This window comes from Pseudophryne corroboree, chromosome 1 (assembly GCF_028390025.1).
Source record: "Pseudophryne corroboree isolate aPseCor3 chromosome 1, aPseCor3.hap2, whole genome shotgun sequence".
NCBI lineage: Eukaryota > Metazoa > Chordata > Amphibia > Anura > Myobatrachidae > Pseudophryne > Pseudophryne corroboree.
The window spans coordinates 948,343,130-948,367,053 of NC_086444.1; the positions used below are offsets into that span (position 1 = coordinate 948,343,130).

The 23,924-nt window shown below is 44.7% G+C and overlaps 1 long non-coding RNA gene across 2 annotated transcripts in view; it reads right to left on the minus strand.

Annotated features, from left to right (window-relative positions):
- Nucleotides 1-23,924, minus strand: part of LOC134973873 (uncharacterized) — a 76,149-nt gene that overhangs the window by 47,828 nt on the left and 4,397 nt on the right. Inside the window, exon 3 of one of the 2 annotated variants that reach the window (XR_010190276.1) lies at nucleotides 9,880-10,032. The exons of the other annotated variant lie outside the window; for it this stretch is intronic. This is a non-coding gene — a long non-coding RNA (uncharacterized LOC134973873). Of the gene's footprint in view, nucleotides 1-9,879; nucleotides 10,033-23,924 lie in introns of those variants that run through there. 2 annotated transcript variants of the gene reach the window in all.

Here is a 23,924-nt window from a genome sequence, read left to right on the forward strand (position 1 = left end):
CATTTTTTTCACATTTTGTAAGGAGGGTCCACGCCCCCTCCCATTAACGGGGCCCAGCAGAGCTGTCGACGTCCCTGACCATCTCTCAGCTGCGTGACCCATGGGGCCCACAAGCCAGCTGCCGTAGATGCCAGGAAATCACTGTCCTCTGACGGAAATCCTGGCCTCCTCTCTCCCCCACAACGACATACCTCTGTTTCAGGAAATGGAGGCAGTCACCGCACCCACCGCCCCCCGAAATAGCATCAGACTGTCAACGAGTCACAGTCTGGTACCGTAATGCAAATACATGTCACAAACCTGTACTGCACATGTGCAGTATATGGGACCATTGCATGTACAAAATATCAATAATCGGTACTATGTGACATGCACCACACTAGTGTTGGGACCTGAATCAGGCCCCTTGTCATTTCAGGGTATTTAATCATACAAAGCTGGCGTCAGCAGTGATATGGACAAACGTAAATGCCCATGTGTGCGATTCTGGTGAGATAGTCATTAGTTCTAAGCAGAAAATAGTTTGAAGGGAAAAAGAGATTTATTTTGCCTTTGAACCAATGGTTCCCAAACTTTCTTGAATCATGGCGCTCTAGAGTATTAGCACTTTTTTTATGGCTCCTCTAGTTTAAAAGTTTACTTTTGAGAATCTTTGCAAAACTCAATAAAATAAGTCAATTGTGCCATCCTTGGTTCATTTCTAAATGGAAATTATGTTGACTATGGTTTAAGTGTGAATATAAATACCGAATTCAGCCATTTTTACTTCTGATCTTCTCTCTTATTGGTTCATAAACCATAGATTCTAAAATGGGTTACTCATTCTGAGGCATACTTTTGGCATATTTTGATTGATACATATGGATGGTACAATTTGATGGGGGTGTGGTCAGACTATTAACATAATTAGGCCGTATCCCTCATAACAAAATGTAGTGATTCGCACATGTAAGAAGAGAGATGGAGAGAGGCCAAATGATACAATTCTGATAGAATCACATAATATTGGCCAGCACCATCCCAACAGATGATAAATACTGGCATTATTTTCTCAATCCTGTCCACTTCACTTGGAAGTGGGCAAGATGAAGTAGGACCACCCACCCTTTTGGGAGCCTGGGAGTCTCCAGGAGGTTCATGGAGAGTAGATAAATTTGAACTGATGCAAATAATACTTGAACATATTGGCAACATAAGAAGCACAAAATGTGGCCAAAAGAAACTGAAACTGCCGACCAGCATAATGAGGCATTTCCTCAAATCACGCAAGGAAACAGAATTCAGAATGGAAAAAATCAGCCTTGGGATAAGAAGAGTAGATTCAAACAATAAACTTTTGAAATTAAATCAAGGCTAATCTTCCTAAGTAATAAGTAACTCAGTGCAACTCACTTCCTAAGTAACTCACTGCAACCGGAAAGCTACATGCTAAGCACCATAATAACTGAATGGACCAGCACCCATGTGATCATAACGAGGATAAATAGGTAGTAGAGCAAAAAGCTATAGCATGTGGAAGGAGAGCATGGTTAAAAACAAGGGAGGCAGTGACAAGATACAAAATACAAAAAATTTGGTGTGGAAGCAAGGAAATAATGAAAGTGAGACAAGACTGGAGAAGTAGTCAGAATGAATTGTGCAACCGCATGCCAACGGGACCCCAACACAGTGTTGACCCCTGCATTGCAGAACCTCTGTCAGAAATGTACTATGGGCACTCACTGCTATATAACGGATCAGAGTGCCCAGTGGTGCCCTATGACAACCTCCAGATCCTGAAGTCATGGGTCAGTATGTGAGGGGCAGAAGCCATCATCCTCAGAACTATCTAATATGGCCACTGCATCCTGATGGGTTGGGAGTTGGGACAACAACCCAGCCTCAGCTGTGTATCTGGCTGGAGAGTGCCAGTCCTTCTGGGGGGAAACAGCTTCCTCCACTGGACCCATTTTCACACACACAAACACACGCACACACACTAATTCACTCTTTCATATGTTATCCCTCATCCTTCAGGCCTCATAAACACTGGCATTAAATGAGTTGCGTTTGCTAGGTAAAAGGTACCTTAATGTGTCTTACAATGGAACTCATTAATACCAATGTCAACACATCTATTTACATTTTAATTATGTTTGGGTAAGTTACACTAGTGTTACATGTCTCACAGTTTTTTCAATCTGTGCACTTGGAACAAAAAACTGGTCAACTTTTTGTACAAATACAGTATTTGAAATTGTGAAAGTGTTTCTACATTTTCCCTCATTTAAGCTACTGGGTTTAATGAGGAAGATGTCAGAAGTCAAAGTGACTTGTAGCATCCTGTTTGTGTGGGGAGATTTTGGACCACACATACATTATCTACACGGTAACTGCTCTCTTAGAGGTTATTAAATGCTGAGATGGCATCTAATATATTCATTCCTGAAATACACATATGTTAGTTTGAAACCAAGTTGTCATTATGAGTTTAACCTCATATCTGGGAGTTTTTACTGTCACTGGTGGTTGCACATTCTATCATACTAAACCTTTACAGTGGTAGTGTGAAAATTAGAGATGTGCACCGGAAATTTTTCGGGTTTTGTGTTTTGGTTTTGGGTTCGGTTCCGTGGCCGTGTTTTGGGTTCGAACGCGTTTTGGCAAAACCTCACCGAATTTTTTTTGTCGGATTCGGGTGTGTTTTGAATTCGGGTGTTTTTTTTTTTAAAAACCCTAAAAAACAGCTTAAATCATAGAATTTGGGGGTCATTTTGATCCCAAAGTATTATTAACCTCAATAACCATAATTTCCACTCATTTTCAGTCTATTCTGAACACCTCACAATATTATTTTTAGTCCTAAAATTTGCACCGAGGTCGCTGGATGACTAAGCTCAGCGACCCAAGTGGCCGACACAAACACCTGGCCCATCTAGGAGTGGCACTGCAGTGTCACGCAGGATGGCCCTTCCAAAAAACACTCCCCAAACAGTACATGACGCAAAGAAAAATGAAAGAAAAAAGAGGTGCAAGATGGAATTGTCCTTGGGCCCTCCCACCCACCCTTATGTTGTATAAACAGGACATGCACACTTTAACCAACCCATCATTTCAGTGACAGGGTCTGCCACACGACTGTGACTGAAATGACGGGTTGGTTTGGACCCCCACCAAAAAAGAAGCAATTAATCTCTCCTTGCACAAACTGGCTCTACAGAGGCAAGATGTCCACCTCATCATCATCCTCCGATTCATCATTGTGTACATCCCCCTCCTCACAGATTATCAATTCGTCCCCACTGGAATCCACCATCACAGCTCCCTGTGTACTTTGTGGAGGCAATTGCTGCTGGTGAATGTCTCCATGGAGGAATTGATTATAATTCATTTTAATGAACATCATCTTCTCCACATTTTCTGGAAGTAACCTCGTACGCCGATTGCTGACAAGGTGAGCGGCGGCACTAAACACTCTTTCGGAGTACACACTTGTGGGAGGGCAACTTAGGTAGAATAAAGCCAGTTTGTGCAAGGGCCTCCAAATTGCCTCTTTTTCCTGCCAGTATACGTACGGACTGTCTGACGTGCCTACTTGGATGCGGTCACTCATATAATCCTCCACCATTCTTTCAATGGAGAGAGAATCATATGCAGTGCCAGTAGACGACATGTCCGTAATCGTTGGCAGGTCCTTCAGTCCGGACCAGATGTCAGCATCAGCAGTCGCTCCAGACTGTCCTGCATCACCGCCAGCGGGTGGGCTCGGAATTCTGAGCCTTTTCCTCGCACCCCCAGTTGCGGGAGAATGTTAAGGAGGAGATGTTGACAGGTCGCATTCCGCTTGATTTGACAATTTTCTCACCAGCAGTTCTTTGAACCCCTGCAGACTTGTGTCTGCCGGAAAGAGAGATCCAAGGTAGGTTTTAAATCTAGGATCGAGCACGGTGGCCAAAATGTAGTGCTCTGATTTCAACAGATTGACCACCCGTGAATCCTTGTTAAGCGAATTAAGGGCTCCATCCACAAGTCCCACATGCCTAGCAGAATCGCTCAGTGTTAGCTCCTCCTTCAATGTCTCCAGCTTCTTCTGCAAAAGCCTGATGAGGGGAATGACCTGACTCAGGCTGGCAGTGTCTGAACTGACTTCACGTGTGGCAAGTTCAAAAGGTTGCAGAACCTTGCACAACGTTGAAATCATTCTCCACTGCGCTTGAGATGAGACAGGTGCATTGCACCTCCTATATCGTGGTCAGTTGTATAGACTTGAATGGCCTTTTGCTGCTCCTCCAACCTCTGAAGCATATAGAGGGTTGAATTCCACCTCGTTACCACTTCTTGCTTCAGATGATGGCAGGGCAGGTTCAGGCGTTTTTGGTGTTGCTCCAGTCTTCTCTACGTGGTGCCTGTACGCCGAAAGTGTCCCGCAATTCTTCTGGCCACCGACAGCATCTCTTGCACGCCCCTGTCGTTTTTTAAATAATTCTGCACCACCAAATTCAAGGTATGTGCAAAACATGGGACGTGCTGGAATTTGCCCAGATTTAATGCACACACAATATTGCTGGCGTTGTCCGATGCCACAAATCCACAGGAGAGTCCAATTGGGGTAAGCCATTCTGCGATGATCTTCCTCAGTTGCCGTAAGGGGTTTTCAGCTGTGTGCGTATTCTGGAAGCGGTGATACAAAGTGTAGCCTGCCTAGGAAAGAGTTGGCGTTTGCGAGATGCTGCTACTGGTGCCGCCGCTGCTGTTCTTGCGGCGGGAGTCAATACATCTACCCAGTGGGCTGTCACAGTCATATAGTCCTGAGTCTGCCCTGCTCCACTTGTCCACATGTCCGTGGTTAAGTGGACATTGGGTACAACTGCATTTTTTAGGACACTGGTGAGTCTTTTTCTGAGGTCTGTGTACATTTTCGGTATCGCCTGCCTAGAGAAATGGAACCTAGATGGTATTTGGTACCGGGGACACAGTACCTCAAACAAGTCTATAGTTGGCTCTGCAGTAATGATGGATACCGGAACCACGTTTCTCACCGCCCAGGATGCCAAGGCCTCAGTTATCCGCTTTGCAGCAGGATGACTGCTGTGATATTTCATCTTCCTCGCAAAGGACTGTTGGACAGTCAATTGCTTGGTGGAAGTAGTAAAAGTCGTCTTACGACTTCCCCTCTGGGATGACCATCGACTCCCAGCAGCAACAACAGCAGCGCCAGCAGCAGTAGGCGTTACACGCAAGGATGCATCGGAGGAATCCCAGGCAGGAGAGGACTCGTCAGAATTGCCAGTGACATGGCCTGCAGGACTATTGGCATTCCTGGGGAAGGAGGAAATTGACACTGAGGGAGTTGGTGGGGTGGTTTGCGTGAGCTTGGTTACAAGAGGAAGGGATTTACTGGTCAGTGGACTGCTTCCGCTGTCGCCCAAAGTTTTTGAACTTGTCACTGACTTATGATGAATGCGCTGCAGGTGACGTATAAGGGAGGATGTTCCGAGGTGGTTAACGTCCTTACCCCTACTTATTACAGCTTGACAAAGGCAACACACGGCTTGACACCTGTTGTCCGCATTTCTGTTGAAATACTTCCACACCGAAGAGCTGATTTTTTTGGTATTTTCACCAGGCATGTCAATGGCCATATTCCTCCCACAGACAACAGGTGTCTCCCCGGGTGCCTGACTTAAACAAACCACCTCACCATCAGAATCCTCCTTGTCAATTTCCTCCCCAGCGCCAGCAACACCCATATCCTCCTCATCCTGGTGTACTTCAACACTGACATCTTCAATCTGACTATCAGGAACTGGACTGCGGGTGCTCCTTCCAGCACTTGCAGGGGGCGTGCAAATGGTGGAAGGCGCATGCTCTTCACGTCCAGTGTTGGGAAGGTCAGGCATCGCAACCGACACAATTGGACTCTCCTTGTGGATTTGTGATTTCGAAGAACGCACAGTTCTTTGCTGTGCTTTTGCCAGCTTAAGTCTTTTCATTTTTCTAGCAAGAGGCTGAGTGCTTCCATCCTCATGTGAAGCTGAACCACTAGCCATGAACATAGGCCAGGGCCTCAGCCGTTCCTTGCCACTCCGTGTGGTAAATGGCATATTGGCAAGTTTACGCTTCTCCGACGAAGATTTTATTTTAGATTTTTGAGTCCTTTTTTTACTGATATTTTGTGTTTTGGATTTTACATGCTCTGTACTATGACATTGGGCATCGGCCTTGGCAGAGGACGTTGATGGAATTTCATCGTCTCGGCCATGACTAGTGGCAGCAGCTTCAGCACGAGGTGGAAGTGGATCTTGATCTTTCCCTATTTTTGGAACCTCAACATTTTTGTTCTCCATATTTTAATAGGCACAACTAAAAGGCACCTCAGGTAAACAATGGAGATGGATGGATACTAGTATACTTATGGATGACGAGTGACTGACGACACAGAGGTAGCTACAGCCGTGGACTACCGTACTGCGTCTGCTAGTATAGAGATGATAATGATATAAAAAATATATATATATCACTACTGCAGGTATATATAATATAATGACGGACCTGCTGGACACTGTCAGCAGACTCCTAAACTACTAGTATGAAGAAGATAGAAAAATAAACCCCACCACAGGTAGGTATACAATTATGGACGAGCACTGACGACACAGAGGTAGCTACAGCCGTGGACTACCATACTGCGTCTGCTAGTATAGAGATGATAATGATATAAAAAATATATATATATATCACTACTGCAGGTATATATAATATAATGACGGACCTGCTGGACACTGTCAGCAGACTCCTAAACTACTAGTATGAAGAAGATAGAAAAATAAACCCCACCACAGGTAGGTATACAATTATGGACGAGCACTGACGACACAGAGGTAGCTACAGCCGTGGACTACCGTACTGCGTCTGCTAGTATAGAGATGATAATGATATAAAAAATATATATATATATCACTACTGCAGGTATATATAATATAATGACGGACCTGCTGGACACTGTCAGCAGACTCCTAAACTACTAGTATGAAGAAGATAGAAAAAAAACCCCACCACAGGTAGGTATACAATTATGGACGAGCACTGACGACACAGAGGTAGCTACAGCCATGGACTACCGTACTGCGTCTGCTAGTATAGAGATGATAAAGATATAAAAAATATATATATATCACTACTGCAGGTATATATAATATAATGACGAACCTGCTGGATACTGTCAGCAGACTCCTAAACTACTAGTATGAAGAAGATAGAAAAAAAAACCCCACCACAGGTAGGTATACAATTATGGACGAGCACTGACGACACAGAGGTAGCTACAGCCGTGGACTACCGTACTGCGTCTGCTAATATAGAGATGATAATGATATAAAAAATATATATATATCACTACTGCAGGTATATATAATATAATGACGGACCTGCTGGACACTGTCAGCAGACTCCTAAACTACTAGTATGAAGAAGATAGAAAAATAAACCCCACCACAGGTAGGTATACAATTATGGACGAGCACTGACGACACAGAGGTAGCTACAGCCGTGGACTACCGTACTGCGTCTGCTAATATAGAGATGATAATGATATAAAAAATATATATATATCACTACTGCAGGTATATATAATATAATGACGGACCTGCTGGACACTGTCAGCAGACTCCTAAACTACTAGTATGAAGAAGATAGAAAAATAAACCCCACCACAGGTAGGTATACAATTATGGACGAGCACTGACGACACAGAGGTAGCCACAGCCGTGGACTACCGTACTGCATCTGCTAATATAGAGATGATAAAGATGATAGAGATGAACAAAAAAAATATAACACTACTGCAGGTAAATATTTATATAATATAATGAATGACGGACCTGCTGGACACTGTCAGCAGAATGCGTTTATAGAATAAATAAAAAAAACACCACAGGAGTGTTTAACTTTTTCAGGCAGACAATATACTGGTGGTCACTGGTCAGTCACACTGGCAGCAAAAGTGTGCACTGTACTCCTGCTATAACTGCCCCCCAGTCTCCCCCACAATTCAGCTGTGTGAGCAGTGAGCACTCAGCACAGTCAGATATACATAGATGATATTATCATGCAGCACACTGAGGCTGAGCACAGATATGGTATGTGACGGTGTATCGTTTTTTTTCAGGCAGAGAACGGATTATATTAAATAATAAATAAAACTGGTGGTGGTCACTAGTAACTATCAGCAAAACTCTGCACTCTGAGTACTCCTAATGCTCCCCAAAATTACTAAGTTAGTAGTAAATCAACTCAAGTGTCTCTATCTATTCTAACGGAGAGGACGCCAGCCACGTCCTCTCCCTATCAATCTCAATGCACGTGTGAAAATGGCGGCGACGCGCGGCTCCTTATATAGAATCCGAGTCTCGCGATAGAATACGAGCCTCGCGAGAATCCGACAGCGGGATGATGACGTTCGTGCGCGCTCGGGTTAACCGAGCAAGGCGGGAAGATCCGAGTCTGCCTCGGACCCGTGTAAAAAGGCTGAAGTTCGGGGGGGTCCGGATTCCGAGGAACCGAACCCGCTCATCTCTAGTGAAAATGTGCACAAAATATATACCATCTGTAAATTAGTGGACCACAATTGTTCTACATTTATAGAGAGATTTTTCACAAGTACCATTACTCTCTGTAGGTTTTGACATCACCACTCTACAGAACAGTTTATATTACATAAGTTGGAACATTTGACTGCAGCCCCCTAGGTAAAATCCGCCACTGCCCTTAGTGTCATTGAGCCAGATGCAGTCCAAGACTGCACTGGCTTCATTGTAACTGGCAGTGACTTTTTATTGGACACAAAAAGGCAGTCCCATTGGGAGGTGTTCCCCCCTCCGGGACTGTTAAAATTAGCTGTGATTAGCAGATAGCTGGCTTTCTATAGGAAGCCACTCTCTGCCTTTAGCACAGCCAACCTGGCTTCTATGGGCTGCAGCTGATGCAGTCCATAGAAGCTGGGTGTTTGCGCATGTACAGTCACACCATGGCGTCTGCGCGTGCGCCGGTCCTGGCACCTGCCAGATCCATTGCACAGGTGACGGGAACCGGAGCTGTCTTCTATTCAGGAATGGGGGTAGAGGCAGCCCCCCTAATAAATGTAAGTAGGAACCACTGCTGATAACAACACTTTGCTTCTGTAAGCTATGAGAGAGGTGGAGCAGAAATCATAGAATACATTATTTCTCTTATCTAAAGGTTTTTACATGAATATCAGTGATGCTACATGCCAGAAATACTTGTGGGGTAAGAAGACACAACAATTTTAATTTGTTTCAACAGCTTATAGAAATATATGTCACAGTTTCATAAAAAAATGGAATTCATTCACATAATGAAATAAAAAGATTGAAAGATTGTGTGCATCCTGTTAGTACATGCAGGTTGTGCTACAACTACTTTGCTTTTGGAGGGCTAATAGAAGAAACACAAATTTAATGCACCAAATAACACAAGTACTGGCACAATTGCATCCTGTCGAGTTCACTCAACCATGTCTCATGATTATATCTGTAGTTTAAGTTTTACAGTTCTCTAAATTCCACCATGGTCTGATTGTTCACATAGGAAACTGCATCCAACTTAAGACATTGCAATGAAAACTAAATGCTACATCTACACGGAAGTGGAATAGTGTTATTGTATTTTGTGTGGAATGTCTATTTTTTTTGCTTTTGAGAGAGTGGGTTGTGGTTAGTTTTTCTTTATCCTGCACATGTGTATGTCCACTTCTGATCAGCATTCTAACCTTTTTTTTAAAAAATAATTACCCCACTTGCCAGAACTGTAGAATCACTTCCCCTCGTGTTCACTGTACCTCCCCCCCCCCCCCCCCCCCCCTCCAGTCCAAAAGTCATCCAATCATCATTCACATTAACAGTTTCTGCAGAAGTCACTCAGTCATTACTGGAAATGTGACTGAACTACAGTAGGTAGAATTCAGCATTGTTAGTACTAGAGTGCTGTTGGTCCTGGAGCATGTAGAGTGCTGTTGGTCCTGGAGCATGTACAGTCCTAAAAATGAAAAGATATGCTTAGCAAACGGACTTGCATTCAGCTCTGCATTGCCCCGAAGACTACAAAATGAGTAACTTCTTTGTATTAGCAGGCAGTAAGTAAAGAATATTTGGTGTTAGCGGTGAATGGGGCTGATACACTTGTCAACCTGCTGCTATGCTATTGGCAATATTACTAGTTTAGAAACAGAGTATGGGTTTGAAGGCTAGCAAGCCAGAGCCACATACATTATGTGCCCAGTCCACACTAAGGATTCCATCTGAGCTGTGACTTGACCTATCCAACTATGCGTTCACTCACACGTAGCCCTAACCATAAACTTGTATGCTGTATCCCCCCTTTGCCAGCAAAATTCAGGACTTTCACACAAGCAATGAATTATATGGAAGGGGAGTAGTTTAACCAGGATTGTATGGTGCACATGAACCTAGAATGTTGGTGTACAGGTAATATGGAGCTGAGTTAGCACTAAAACACTACAGTAGTCGAAACAGATCACAGACCTGGTATCATTGCAGCTTACATAGCATTCTGTGTTTCCACCTTAAACATGATACTAGGGGTTTAGCCAGAACTTTGTGGGCCCCATAGCAACATTTTGAAGGGGCCCCAGAGCCAATGCGTGAGACACTCTCTGCAGCAGTTGTTAATTCTATGTGTCATAATAGTGCCCAAGTTAATTTTCTGAAACATGGTAGCACCTTAATGTTATGTCCCATAATAGTACCCTAGTTTATTTTATGAACCATAGTAGTTCCCTAGTTCACATTAGGGCTGCCAGTACACATTATGCAACACAGGGGGTAATTCAGACCTGATCGCTAGGGTGTGTTTTTTGCATCCCTGCGATCAGGTAGTTGCCGCCTACAGGGGGAGGGGGAATTTGCTGTGCAGGTGTGCGATTGCATGTGCAGGAGAGCTGCACAAACAGCAGTTTGTGCAGTCTCTGCACAGCCCAGGACTTACTCAGCCGCTACGATGATCGGGGCTGGAGCTGACGTCATGAATCCTCCCACAAAACGCCTGGTCACTCCTGCGTTTTTCTGGACACTCCCTAGAAACGGTCAGTTGCCACCCGCAAACGCCCGCTTCATGTCGATCTTCTTGCGGTCGCCGTTGCGATCTGATTTTTCGCACCATCCGTTAATTATTGGCTAACTGTGCATACGTTTTAGTTGCACTGTGCACACGCCAAGGTATATAAGCAATGTTGCTTGCAGTGACGATTTATTTGCAAATTGTTTCATAGTCAGGGACTGTTTGGGAGAGTAACGGGGAGTGGAAGCAAAAACGTAGGCATGTCACCACCATTTTTGGGTCATGTCCTGAGGATGCAACTGTGATCCCGTATGCAGAAAATATGGCGCCAGCATCTCACTTCCCATAGTCACTTTATACAACTGCAGGGTAACTTAGATGGTTGATTAGCAAAGGATCTGCAACTGGCTCTGCGTCTTTGTATGCAACTGCACGCATTTGCAATGCCATCTGTGGGCTTCTCAATACATTTCCAGGCGACTACAGCATTAGCCTATATTGTGCATTAGCTACGCCCAAATGCGCAACTGAGAATGCATTAGGATTTAACTCTGAATGAGGCTCTCTTCTACCGAGTGTACTGGTTTTTCGCTCTCATGAATACATGTTTAGTGCAGTCTGGAGAATAAGTATGCACCTTTTATTGCAGAAGGCTGTAATCTTGGGGCACTGGGGAACAACAATGGCGTTTTGCATTTCATATCCAGTATACTTTGTGAATACACTCCTCTGTATTTACTAACACACAGCATACTGTACAGAGGGGGGGAGGGGGGGGGGGGATGACAGCAAACTTTTTTTTAGGTAACTGAGTAAATATTGAATCGTCTACTCTTTAGTGGCAGATAACATTTCTTATTGGTTTCTGGGAAATCTTATAGTTGCTGGGAGGCATATTTAACTTAATGATTAAAAGATGTGTGCAATTTCAAGATTGAAAAGAAAACACTGTTATAATAATGGCACAGAGCTTGTAAAGCAGATGTGTGTGTATTTACTGTACCTTCTGTAACTTAGAAGGAATAGCTTCACACAGAGATAAGAAAGGCTGTGAACGATCTACAGTATGCGGAAGATGCACTTTTTAATTGAAAACAACTTCTGGAATCCACCTGGAATTGCAGTTTATCTTTACACGGACATCACATCTGCCTGGTGAACCCTTCAATTAATTTCCTCTGTGTTCTTGCGGTGGGAAGACTCAGCCACTGTAAAATCAGCTATTACCTGCAAAGGAGTTCTGCCTTAGGCTGAGTTAATTGTTTCCTAGAAAATATGTGTCAGCCAATGAAAGTCAGTCAATGTTAAACAATGTAGAACCTTATCTTTCCAGTTATTCCGGAGACTTTTAGTTTACGGAGGTCATTCACAATGTGCAAAATGGCCAATTCCCACCAAAGTGAATGGGATTTTCTGAGCAAGATGTAAGAATTTACAGAGAAGTGGGGATACGCAGATGGGGGGAGTGAAGTTTATGGAAAGAAGATAAAGGGGTGGTGAGAACATATTGTTAGGGGGTTTCCTTGCAATGCGGAGTGTTGCATTGCAATTTTTCCTGTACAAAATGAAATTGTTTTGCACCAGCCCGGAGCTGGCTATCTTTAGGTATCCTCTACTTTAAAGGGTCTGTCAAAGTCGAAAAATATCGTTATTCACATTGCCATATACTAACCCCAATGCGCACGCCCACTGCTCGTGCATGCAGTCTGCCGTGCGTGCACATGTCCGCAAATTGCGTACACTCGCTCCGGCGATTACGCGCGTGACATGCGTATTTACGGTAGAGTTTATGGGCTTGTAGCGGGCGACTCGTTTATAGTATAATTAACCCACATAGCGTGTTTTATAGATAATATTCCCCTTAACAATGTCAGTAAGTTTGTTTAGTTTAAACGGTTTCAGGGACTTGGGAATTCCTCTTTTCATGATACAAAGGGTCTGACAAAGGTTGAACAGCGGTGTCTGGTACCTAACTGAAGAGTATTTTATTAGACACATTCCGGTGTTGGTTAGGAAGAGAACGGTCGCTCCAGCGTATAGTTATATGTAAAAGTAGTTTATGGACATTTACAGTATTTGCAGTTCATTACACATGCAGGGGGGATCCAGAGGATGCCTCCCACCTGAGCAGTTGGAGAGAGACACATCCCCCCCCCCCGTACGAACCCACCAATGACCTTTTGTTATAGTGCAAAGAGACATTCCTGTGTCCAATGAACAATGAGATTGTAGGGACCATTGTATTGTGAATGTAGGCTGTAAATATAAGGCAGCCAGCCTGGGCCAGCTCAATCACTTCTCTCTACAAAGGTTTTCATCATTAATTAACTTGGAGCTGGTTTCCAGATTGCGCCTGCGATTCATTCCCACGTGTGTAAGTTTTTCTCTGTGGCCATTTCGTTACTCTGTATGTATGCAATTGTTCTCTTAGCTAACCTATAAGTGTTTGCCATATATTCACTTTCTGTTTATTTGTATTTGCAATCGTTCGTTATTGTGTATATTTCTGTTTAGATATTTCTGTTAGTTATTAATGTTAGGACTGTAGTGTATAAGCTGTAACTGTTTCTTTTCCCTTTTACTTACTAAAATCATCTAGTAAAGGTGTTGGAACCTTAGCAAGGAGTGTGTGTTTTACTAGTTATAATATAGGGTTTCTGAGCGTCTTAAGCACTCCAACAGCTTTCATATGATAAGGGTTAATCAGCGTTACATTGTGGTAATATTACAGTAATAAGGTGCACAGCATAAGCATACCCTTACAGTGTGTTGATAACAAGGTTTTCTGTGTGTAATTCAGTGAGCGTCAGCGCCGCTCGTATCCCGCTCTCACGGTACAGCGTCTGCTACGCTAAGTGCGTACCATTACGGCACCTCGTGCGCCTATTGCGTACATTGTCTTTAATAAGTATATAGCTTAGGTTCAAAGTATAGATTTGACTCTATCAGGTCATATATTGGAAATTCATGTTGCACTTTGGTAGAAATTTTTCTAGGCACTATTTAAGCTCTATAATAAAAAGCTTTACACAATAGAAAACGTAACAGAAGTGACATAATAAAAAACAAAGGGATCTATGTACTAAGCCTTGGAGAGAGATAACATGGACAAAGATAAAGTACCAGCCAATCGGCTCCTGACTGCCGTTACAGCCTGTGTTTGAAAACTTAGGAGCTAGTCAGTTTGTTCTTTATCGCTCTCCACAGCTTAGTAAATAGACCCCTAACATACATGCAGATATCTTGAAATACCATTGAAAGAATGATATTAATACTGTATTTTTGTCTTTAGTGGAACTATTGATGATAATGATAGTCACAGTACATATCTTCTGCAGCAATGAAATAAGATATTTTATTCTAGCCAGATAGCTAAACGACCATCTCTGTGGCTGAAGAGAATGAAGTTACTTGCCAACAATTTTTGTAGAAGATACTGTCTTCCTAAGACGTTCCCAAGATGGTTTGGATTTCTGTGTGATATGAAAGTTTGCCTATTACAGTCCATTGTAGAATATTTCTAAGTTTGAAATGGTCATTGATAAATCAACTTTATAATGTAGCTGAGGATATTATGCACATAAATACTGTATGATAAGATCTATGAAGTCCAAACAAGTAAAAGTTGTAGCTTTTTACACTTGCACATACATTGTGGACCACAATTTCATTAGATGACGAATAGACCTTAATGTTCTGATGTATCTTTTATGCCATAACTGATTAAACTGAGCAGTATTTATGGAGAAAAACAGAAATGTTCTAACATGGTAGAATAATAGACTTTAATATAAAATTTACATCTACAGAATTGTCATCCCATCACATACCTATGCACCTTCAATGCTGCCAACAGTAGAAGTTAGGTGTGTGATTTCTTGTACGCAGGGGAAACCATCTACAGTTGATACACCAAACAGCTGTTTTGCAGTACTCTAGGGCAGGCTTTTTCAACCAGTGTGCCGTGGCACACTAGTGTGCCGCGACCAGTTGCAAGGTGTGCCACGGAGCCAGAGCAGCTTCCTGTACCTTCAGATTGAACTGTTGGCCCGTGCTCTTCTTAGAGGATCAGTCGTGCTCTGGCCATGACCTATGCCTTAAAAACTATGTGATATCATAGGTCATGGCCGCCGCTTCTCACCACCCAGCCAGCCCACCCGCCTGAATACACATCTTCCAGTTCCCGCATGCATAAACAGCTTTCCTTGCCCACCTACATCCACACCTGCCCGACCACCCGCTGCTCAGTATTTCGCAGCACTCCACTATGAACAACCCCTGCCACTGAGGGACAGAGAAGAGGACATCTGATAAAATTTGTTATTTTATTTCTCCTGTGGGGAACAATAGGATTACAATAGAATTTATTTGGGGAGAATAAGGATTTATGGGGGAACAATGTGAATAATTCATGTGTGAAGCAATATGATCTATGTAGGCCACATGATTTATGTGGGGAGCAATGTGATTGTTTTTTCTGTGTAGGCCAATGAATGTGTGAATTTTTTTTTTTTTTTTTACTGTGAGGGCCAATGTGTGTGTTTTGCTTTTTTTCTGTGGGGAACTGATGGTGTGCCTTGGCAATTTTAAAATATTGTTCGGTGTGCCGCGAGTAAAAAAAGGTTGAAAATCACTGCTCTAGGGGGTTAATTCAGACCTGATCGTAGCAGCAAATTTGTTAGCAGTTGGGCAAAACCATGTGCACTGCAGGGGGGCAGATATAACATTTACAGAGAGAGTTAGATTTGGGTGGGCTTTTTTGTTTCTGTGCAGGGTAAATACTGGCTGCTTTATTTTTACACTGCAATTTAGATTTCAGTTTGAACACATCCCAGCCAAATCTAACTCTCTGCAAATGTTATATCTGCCCCCCCTGCAGTGTACATGGGCCCTCATTCCGAGTCGTTCGCTCGGTAAATTTCATCGCATTGCAGCGATTTTCCGCTTAGTGCGCATGCGCAATGTCCGCACTGCGACTGCGCCAAGTAAATTTGCTATGAAGATAGTATTTTTACTCACGGCTTTTTCATCGCTCCGGCGATCGTAGTGTGATTGACAGGAAATGGGTGTTACTGGGCGGAAACAGGCCGTTTTATGGGCGTATGGGAATAAACGCTACCGTTTCCGGAAAAAACGCAGGAGTGGCCGGAGAAACGGGGGAGTGTCTGGGCGAACGCTGGGTGTGTTTATGACGTCAAACCAGGAACGACAAGCACTGAACTGATCGCAGATGCCGAGTAAGTGTGGAGCTACTCTGAAACTGCTAAGAAGTTTGTAATCGCAATATTGCGAATACATCGTTCGCAATTTTAAGATGCTAAGATACACTCCCAGTAGGCGTAGGCTTAGCGTGAGCAACCCTATGATGCTTATTCTCATGAGAGTAAAGGCATATAAAACACTGTAGGGGGGATGTATCAAAGTGGAGAAGTTGCCATAGCAACCTATCAGCTTCTGTCAGTTACCTAGCACAGTCTATATTATGACAGATGCTGATTGTCCACTTTATCTCTCTCGATGATTTGATATATCACCCCCGCTGTCATTTTGTGCTGTTTAAAGGGGATCAGTATGAAATCCCGCTGGACGGGATCCCGGCGGTCGAAATACCAGCACCGAAATCCCGACCAGCACAATCCCGACAGGGGTGGGGAGCGGAACGCAGCCCCTTGAGGACTCGCTGCGCACACTAATTTATTCTCCCTATGTGGGTGTCGTGGACACCCAGGGAGGGAGAATATGTTGGGATTCCGTCCGGCGGGATGTTGACCGCATCCCGTTTAAAGTAGTAACCCCAAAATAATAAAATGTTTCCCCTGATATCACTTTCCCAAAATTCCTACAATCTAAGCATGAAAAAAATATTTCTATGCTTCTGCTGGTCAATGCCACCAAGATAAAATAGTTGTTCTTGAGCCAGTGTTTTTCTGATATCTGGACAGGAATTTAAACTGGCCTACAGCTTTACGCTATCAATTAACAGACCATGCAGGGGCTTATTCTCTATAATAAAATCACCTGCTGACAAATGATGTCATCATGTTTGCATGAGTATTCACACCACACATAGCATGAACAAAGTGCAAGAGTACACCCCAATTACATATTCTTTGAAATATCTCCATGAGGACATCTCCCAAATACCCACAATGTGTTGGATCAATAAAGCTGGTCAGTGGTTGAAAATGCAACAGCCAGTCTATTTCACCGGGTGCACAGAGGAGGAAGATACTGCAAGGTAGACAAATGCTCCCTGCATGGAGCTACCTGGCTACAAGTTCTAGAGATGAGCGGGTTCGGTTTCTCTGAAACCGAACCCGCACGAACTTCATGTTTTTTTCACGGGTCCGAGCAGACTCGGATCCTCCCGCCTTGCTCGGTTAACCCGAGCGCGCCCGAACGTCATCATGACGCTGTCGGATTCTCGCGAGACTCGGATTCTATATAAGGAGCCGCGCGTCGCCGCCATTTTCACACGTGCATTGAGATTGATAGGGAGAGGACGTGGCTGGCGTCCTCTCCATTAGAAATTAGATTAGAAGAGAGAGAGAGATTGTGCAGAGTCAGACAGAGTTTACCACAGTGACCAGTGCAGTTGTTGTTAGTTAACTTTTATTTATTTTAATATAATATATCCGTTCTCTGCTATATCCGTTCTCTGCCTGAAAAAAAACGATACACAGCAGCAGCCAGTCACACAGTGTGACTCAGTCTGTGTGCACTCAGCTCAGCCCAGTGTGCTGCACATCAATGTATAAAAGGCAAAGCTTATAATAATTGTGGGGGAGACTGGGGAGCACTGCAGGTTGTTATAGCAGGAGCCCCCAGGAGTACATAATATTATATTAATTTAAAATTAAACAGTGCACACTTTTGCTGCAGGAGTGCCACTGCCAGTGTGACTAGTGGTGACCAGTGCCTGACCACCAGTATAGTAGTATATTGTTGTATGTATTGTATACTATCTCTTTATCAACCAGTCTATATTAGCAGCAGACACAGTACAGTGCGGTAGTTCACGGCTGTGGCTACCTCTGTGTCGGCAGTCGGAACTCGGCAGGCAGTCCGTCCATCCATAATTGTATTACAATATATACCACCTAACCGTGGTATTTTTTTTTTTCTTTCTTTATACCGTCGTCATAGTGTCATACTAGTTGTTACGAGTATACTACTATCTCTTTATCAACCAGTGTACAGTGCGGTAGTTCACGGCTGTGGCTACCTCTGTGTCGGCAGTCGGCAGGCAGTCCGTCCATCCATAATTGTATTATTATTATAATATATACCACCTAACCGTGGTTTTTTTTTCATTCTTTATACCGTCATAGTGTCATACTAGTTGTTACGAGTATACTACTATCTCTTTATCAACCAGTGTACAGTGCGGTAGTTCACGGCTGTGGCTACCTCTGTGTCGGCAGTCGGCAGGCAGTCCGTCCATCCATAATTGTATTATTATTATAATATATACCACCTAACCGTGGTTTTTTTTTCATTCTTTATACCGTCGTCATAGTGTCATACTAGTTGTTACGAGTATACTACTATCTCTTTATCAACCAGTGTACAGTGCGGTAGTTCACGGCTGTGGCTACCTCTGTGTCGGCAGTCGGCAGGCAGTCCGTCCATCCATAATTGTATTATTATTATAATATATACCACCTAACCGTGGTTTTTTTTTCATTCTTTATACCGTCGTCATAGTGTCATACTAGTTGTTACGAGTATACTACTATCTCTTTATCAACCAGTGTACAGTGCGGTAGTTCACGGCTGTGGCTACCTCTGTGTCGGCAGTCGGCAGGCAGTCCGTCCATCCATAATTGTATTATTATTATAATATATACCACCTAACCGTGGTTTTTTTATACCACCTAACCGTGGCAGTCCGTCCATAATTGTATACTAGTATCCAATCCATCCATCTCCATTGTTTACCTGAGGTGCCTTTTAGTTCTGCCTATAAAATATGGAGAACAAAAAAGTTGAGGTTCCAAAATTAGGGAAAGATCAAGATCCACTTCCACCTCGTGCTGAAGCTGCTGCCACTAGTCATGGCCGAGACGATGAAATGCCAGCAACGTCGTCTGCCAAGGCCGATGCCCAATGTCATAGTACAGAGCATGTCAAATCCAAAACACCAAATATCAGAAAAAAAAAGGACTCCAAAACCTAAAATAAAATTGTCGGAGGAGAAGCGTAAACTTGCCAATATGCCATTTACCACACGGAGTGGCAAGGAACGGCTGAGGCCCTGGCCTATGTTCATGGCTAGTGGTTCAGCTTCACATGAGGATGGAAGCACTCAGCCTCTCGCTAGAAAACTGAAAAGACTCAAGCTGGCAAAAGCACCGCAAAGAACTGTGCGTTCTTTGAAATCCCAAATCCACAAGGAGAGTCCAATTGTGTCGTTTGCGATGCCTGACCTTCCCAACACTGGACGTGAAGAGCATGCGCCTTCCACTATTTGCATGCCCCCTGCAAGTGCTGGAAGGAGCACCCGCAGTCCAGTTCCTGATAGTCAGATTGAAGATGTCAGTGTTGAAGTACACCAGGATGAGGAGGATATGGGTGTTGCTGGCGCTGGGGAGGAAATTGACCAGGAGGATTCTGATGGTGAGGTGGTTTGTTTAAGTCAGGCACCCGGGGAGATACCTGTTGTCCGTGGGAGGAATATGGCCGTTGACATGCCAGGTGAAAATACCAAAAAAATCAGCTCTTCGGTGTGGAGGTATTTCACCAGAAATGCGGACAACAGGTGTCAAGCCGTGTGTTCCCTTTGTCAAGCTGTAATAAGTAGGGGTAAGGACGTTAACCACCTCGGAACATCCTCCCTTATACGTCACCTGCAGCGCATTCATAATAAGTCAGTGACAAGTTCAAAAACTTTGGGTGACAGCGGAAGCAGTCCACTGACCAGTAAATCCCTTCCTCTTGTAACCAAGCTCACGCAAACCACCCCACCAACTCCCTCAGTGTCAATTTCCTCCTTCCCCAGGAATGCCAATAGTCCTGCAGGCCATGTCACTGGCAAGTCTGACGAGTCCTCTCCTGCCTGGGATTCCTCCGATGCATCCTTGCGTGTAACGCCTACTGCTGCTGGCGCTGCTGTTGTTGCCGCTGGGAGTCGATGGTCATCCCAGAGGGGAAGTCGTAAGCCCACTTGTACTACTTCCAGTAAGCAATTGACTGTTCAACAGTCCTTTGCGAGGAAGATGAAATATCACAGCAGTCATCCTACTGCAAAGCGGATAACTGAGTCCTTGACAACTATGTTGGTGTTAGACGTGCGTCCGGTATCCGCCGTTAGTTCACAGGGAACTAGACAATTTATTGAGGCAGTGTGCCCCCGTTACCAAATACCATCTAGGTTCCACTTCTCTAGGCAGGCGATACCGAGAATGTACACGGACGTCAGAAAAAGACTCACCAGTGTCCTAAAAAATGCAGTTGTACCCAATGTCCACTTAACCACGGACATGTGGACAAGTGGAGCAGGGCAGGGTCAGGACTATATGACTGTGACAGCCCACTGGGTAGATGTATGGACTCCCGCCGCAAGAACAGCAGCGGCGGCACCAGTAGCAGCATCTCGCAAACGCCAACTCTTTCCTAGGCAGGCTACGCTTTGTATCACCGCTTTCCAGAATACGCACACAGCTGAAAACCTCTTACGGCAACTGAGGAAGATCATCGCGGAATGGCTTACCCCAATTGGACTCTCCTGTGGATTTGTGGCATCGGACAACGCCAGCAATATTGTGTGTGCATTAAATATGGGCAAATTCCAGCACGTCCCATGTTTTGCACATACCTTGAATTTGGTGGTGCAGAATTTTTTAAAAAACGACAGGGGCGTGCAAGAGATGCTGTCGGTGGCCAGAAAAATTGCGGGACACTTTCGGCGTACAGGCACCACGTACAGAAGACTGGAGCACCACCAAAAACTACTGAACCTGCCCTGCCATCATCTGAAGCAAGAAGTGGTAACGAGGTGGAATTCAACCCTCTATATGCTTCAGAGGTTGGAGGAGCAGCAAAAGGCCATTCAAGCCTATACAATTGAGCACGATATAGGAGATGGAATGCACCTGTCTCAAGTGCAGTGGAGAATGATTTCAACGTTGTGCAAGGTTCTGATGCCCTTTGAACTTGCCACACGTGAAGTCAGTTCAGACACTGCCAGCCTGAGTCAGGTCATTCCCCTCATCAGGCTTTTGCAGAAGAAGCTGGAGGCATTGAAGAAGGAGCTAACACGGAGCGATTCCGCTAGGCATGTGGGACTTGTGGATGCAGCCCTTAATTCGCTTAACAAGGATTCACGGGTGGTCAATCTGTTGAAATCAGAGCACTACATTTTGGCCACCGTGCTCGATCCTAGATTTAAAGCCTACCTTGGATCTCTCTTTCCGGCAGACACAGGTCTGCTGGGGTTGAAAGACCTGCTGGTGACAAAATTGTCAAGTCAAGCGGAACGCGACCTGTCAACATCTCCTCCTTCACATTCTCCCGCAACTGGGGGTGCGAGGAAAAGGCTCAGAATTCCGAGCCCACCCGCTGGCGGTGATGCAGGGCAGTCTGGAGCGACTGCTGATGCTGACATCTGGTCCGGACTGAAGGACCTGACAACGATTACGGACATGTCGTCTACTGTCACTGCATATGATTCTCTCAACATTGATAGAATGGTGGAGGATTATATGAGTGACCGCATCCAAGTAGGCACGTCACACAGTCCGTACTTATACTGGCAGGAAAAAGAGGCAATTTGGAGGCCCTTGCACAAACTGGCTTTATTCTACCTAAGTTGCCCTCCCACAAGTGTGTACTCCGAAAGAGTGTTTAGTGCCGCCGCTCACCTTGTCAGCAATCGGCGTACGAGGTTACATCCAGAAAATGTGGAGAAGATGATGTTCATTAAAATGAATTATAATCAATTCCTCCGCGGAGACATTGACCAGCAGCAATTGCCTCCACAAAGTACACAGGGAGCTGAGATGGTGGATTCCAGTGGGGACGAATTGATAATCTGTGAGGAGGGGGATGTACACGGTGATATATCGGAGGGTGAAGATGAGGTGGACATCTTGCCTCTGTAGAGCCAGTTTGTGCAAGGAGAGATTAATTGCTTCTTTTTTGGGGGGGGTCCAAACCAACCCGTCATATCAGTCACAGTCGTGTGGCAGACCCTGTCACTGAAATGATGGGTTGGTTAAAGTGTGCATGTCCTGTTTTGTTTATACAACATAAGGGTGGGTGGGAGGGCCCAAGGATAATTCCATCTTGCACCTCTTTTTTCTTTTCTTTTTCTTTGCATCATGTGCTGATTGGGGAGGGTTTTTTGGAAGGGACATCCTGCGTGACACTGCAGTGCCACTCCTAGATGGGCCCGGTGTTTGTGTCGGCCACTAGGGTCGCTAATCTTACTCACACAGCTACCTCATTGCGCCTCTTTTTTTCTTTGCGTCATGTGCTGTTTGGGGAGGGTTTTTTGGAAGGGACATCCTGCGTGACACTGCAGTGCCACTCCTAGATGTGCCCGGTGTTTGTGTCGGCCACTAGGGTCGCTAATCTTACTCACACAGTCAGCTACCTCATTGCGCCTCTTTTTTTCTTTGCGTCATGTGCTGTTTGGGGAGGGTTTTTTGGAAGGGCCATCCTGCGTGACACTGCAGTGCCACTCCTAGATGGGCCCGGTGTTTGTGTCGGCCACTAGGGTCGCTAATCTTACTCACACAGCTACCTCATTGCGCCTCTTTTTTTCTTTGCGTCATGTGCTGTTTGGGGAGGGTTTTTTGGAAGGGACATCCTGCGTGACACTGCAGTGCCACTCCTAGATGGGCCCGGTGTTTGTGTCGGCCACTAGGGTCGCTTATCTTTCTCACACAGCTACCTCATTGCGCCTCTTTTTTTCTTTGCGTCATGTGCTGTTTGGGGAGGGTTTTTTGGAAGGGACATCCTGCGTGACACTGCAGTGCCACTCCTAGATGGGCCCGGTGTTTGTGTCGGCCACTAGGGTCGCTTATCTTTCTCACACAGTCAGCTACCTCATTGCGCCTCTTTTTTTCTTTGCGTCATGTGCTGTTTGGGGAGGGTTTTTTGGAAGGGACATCCTGCGTGACACTGCAGTGCCACTCCTAGATGGGCCCGGTGTTTGTGTCGGCCACTAGGGTCGCTTATCTTACTCACACAGCGACCTCGGTGCAAATTTTAGGACTAAAAATAATATTGTGAGGTGTGATGTGTTCAGAATAGGCTGAAAATGAGTGTAAATTATGTTTTTTGAGGTTAATAATACTTTGGGATCAAAATTACCCCCAAATTCTATGATTTAAGCTGTTTTTTAGGGTTTTTTGAAAAAAACACCCGAATCCAAAACACACCCGAATCCGACAAAAAAAATTCGGTGAGGTTTTGCCAAAACGCGGTCGAACCCAAAACACGGCCGCGGAACCGAACCCAAAACCAAAACACAAAACCCGAAAAATTTCCGGCGCTCATCTCTAGCTACAACCCTATCCCCAGCATGGGTTCTCTCCCTCCACTCTGTCTCCCACCCCGGTGGCATGCACAGGGCCGGCTCCAGGCTTACTAGTACCCTGTGCGAGAACATGTAAAACCGCCCCCTCCCCCATGCGCGCACCAGGACAAGTGGGCGTGGCCTCTGGAAAAGTGGGCGTGATCTCATAACTTCATAATATTAGACTATAAATAAATAAATATATTTTAACACCCCCTCTACGCACACAATTAGCAGCCACAGTAGGGTTCCTTACACACAATGTCTCCAGTATAGTGTCAGATACACATAATGTGCAGTGCCAGATAGACATGACGTGCCCCCCATC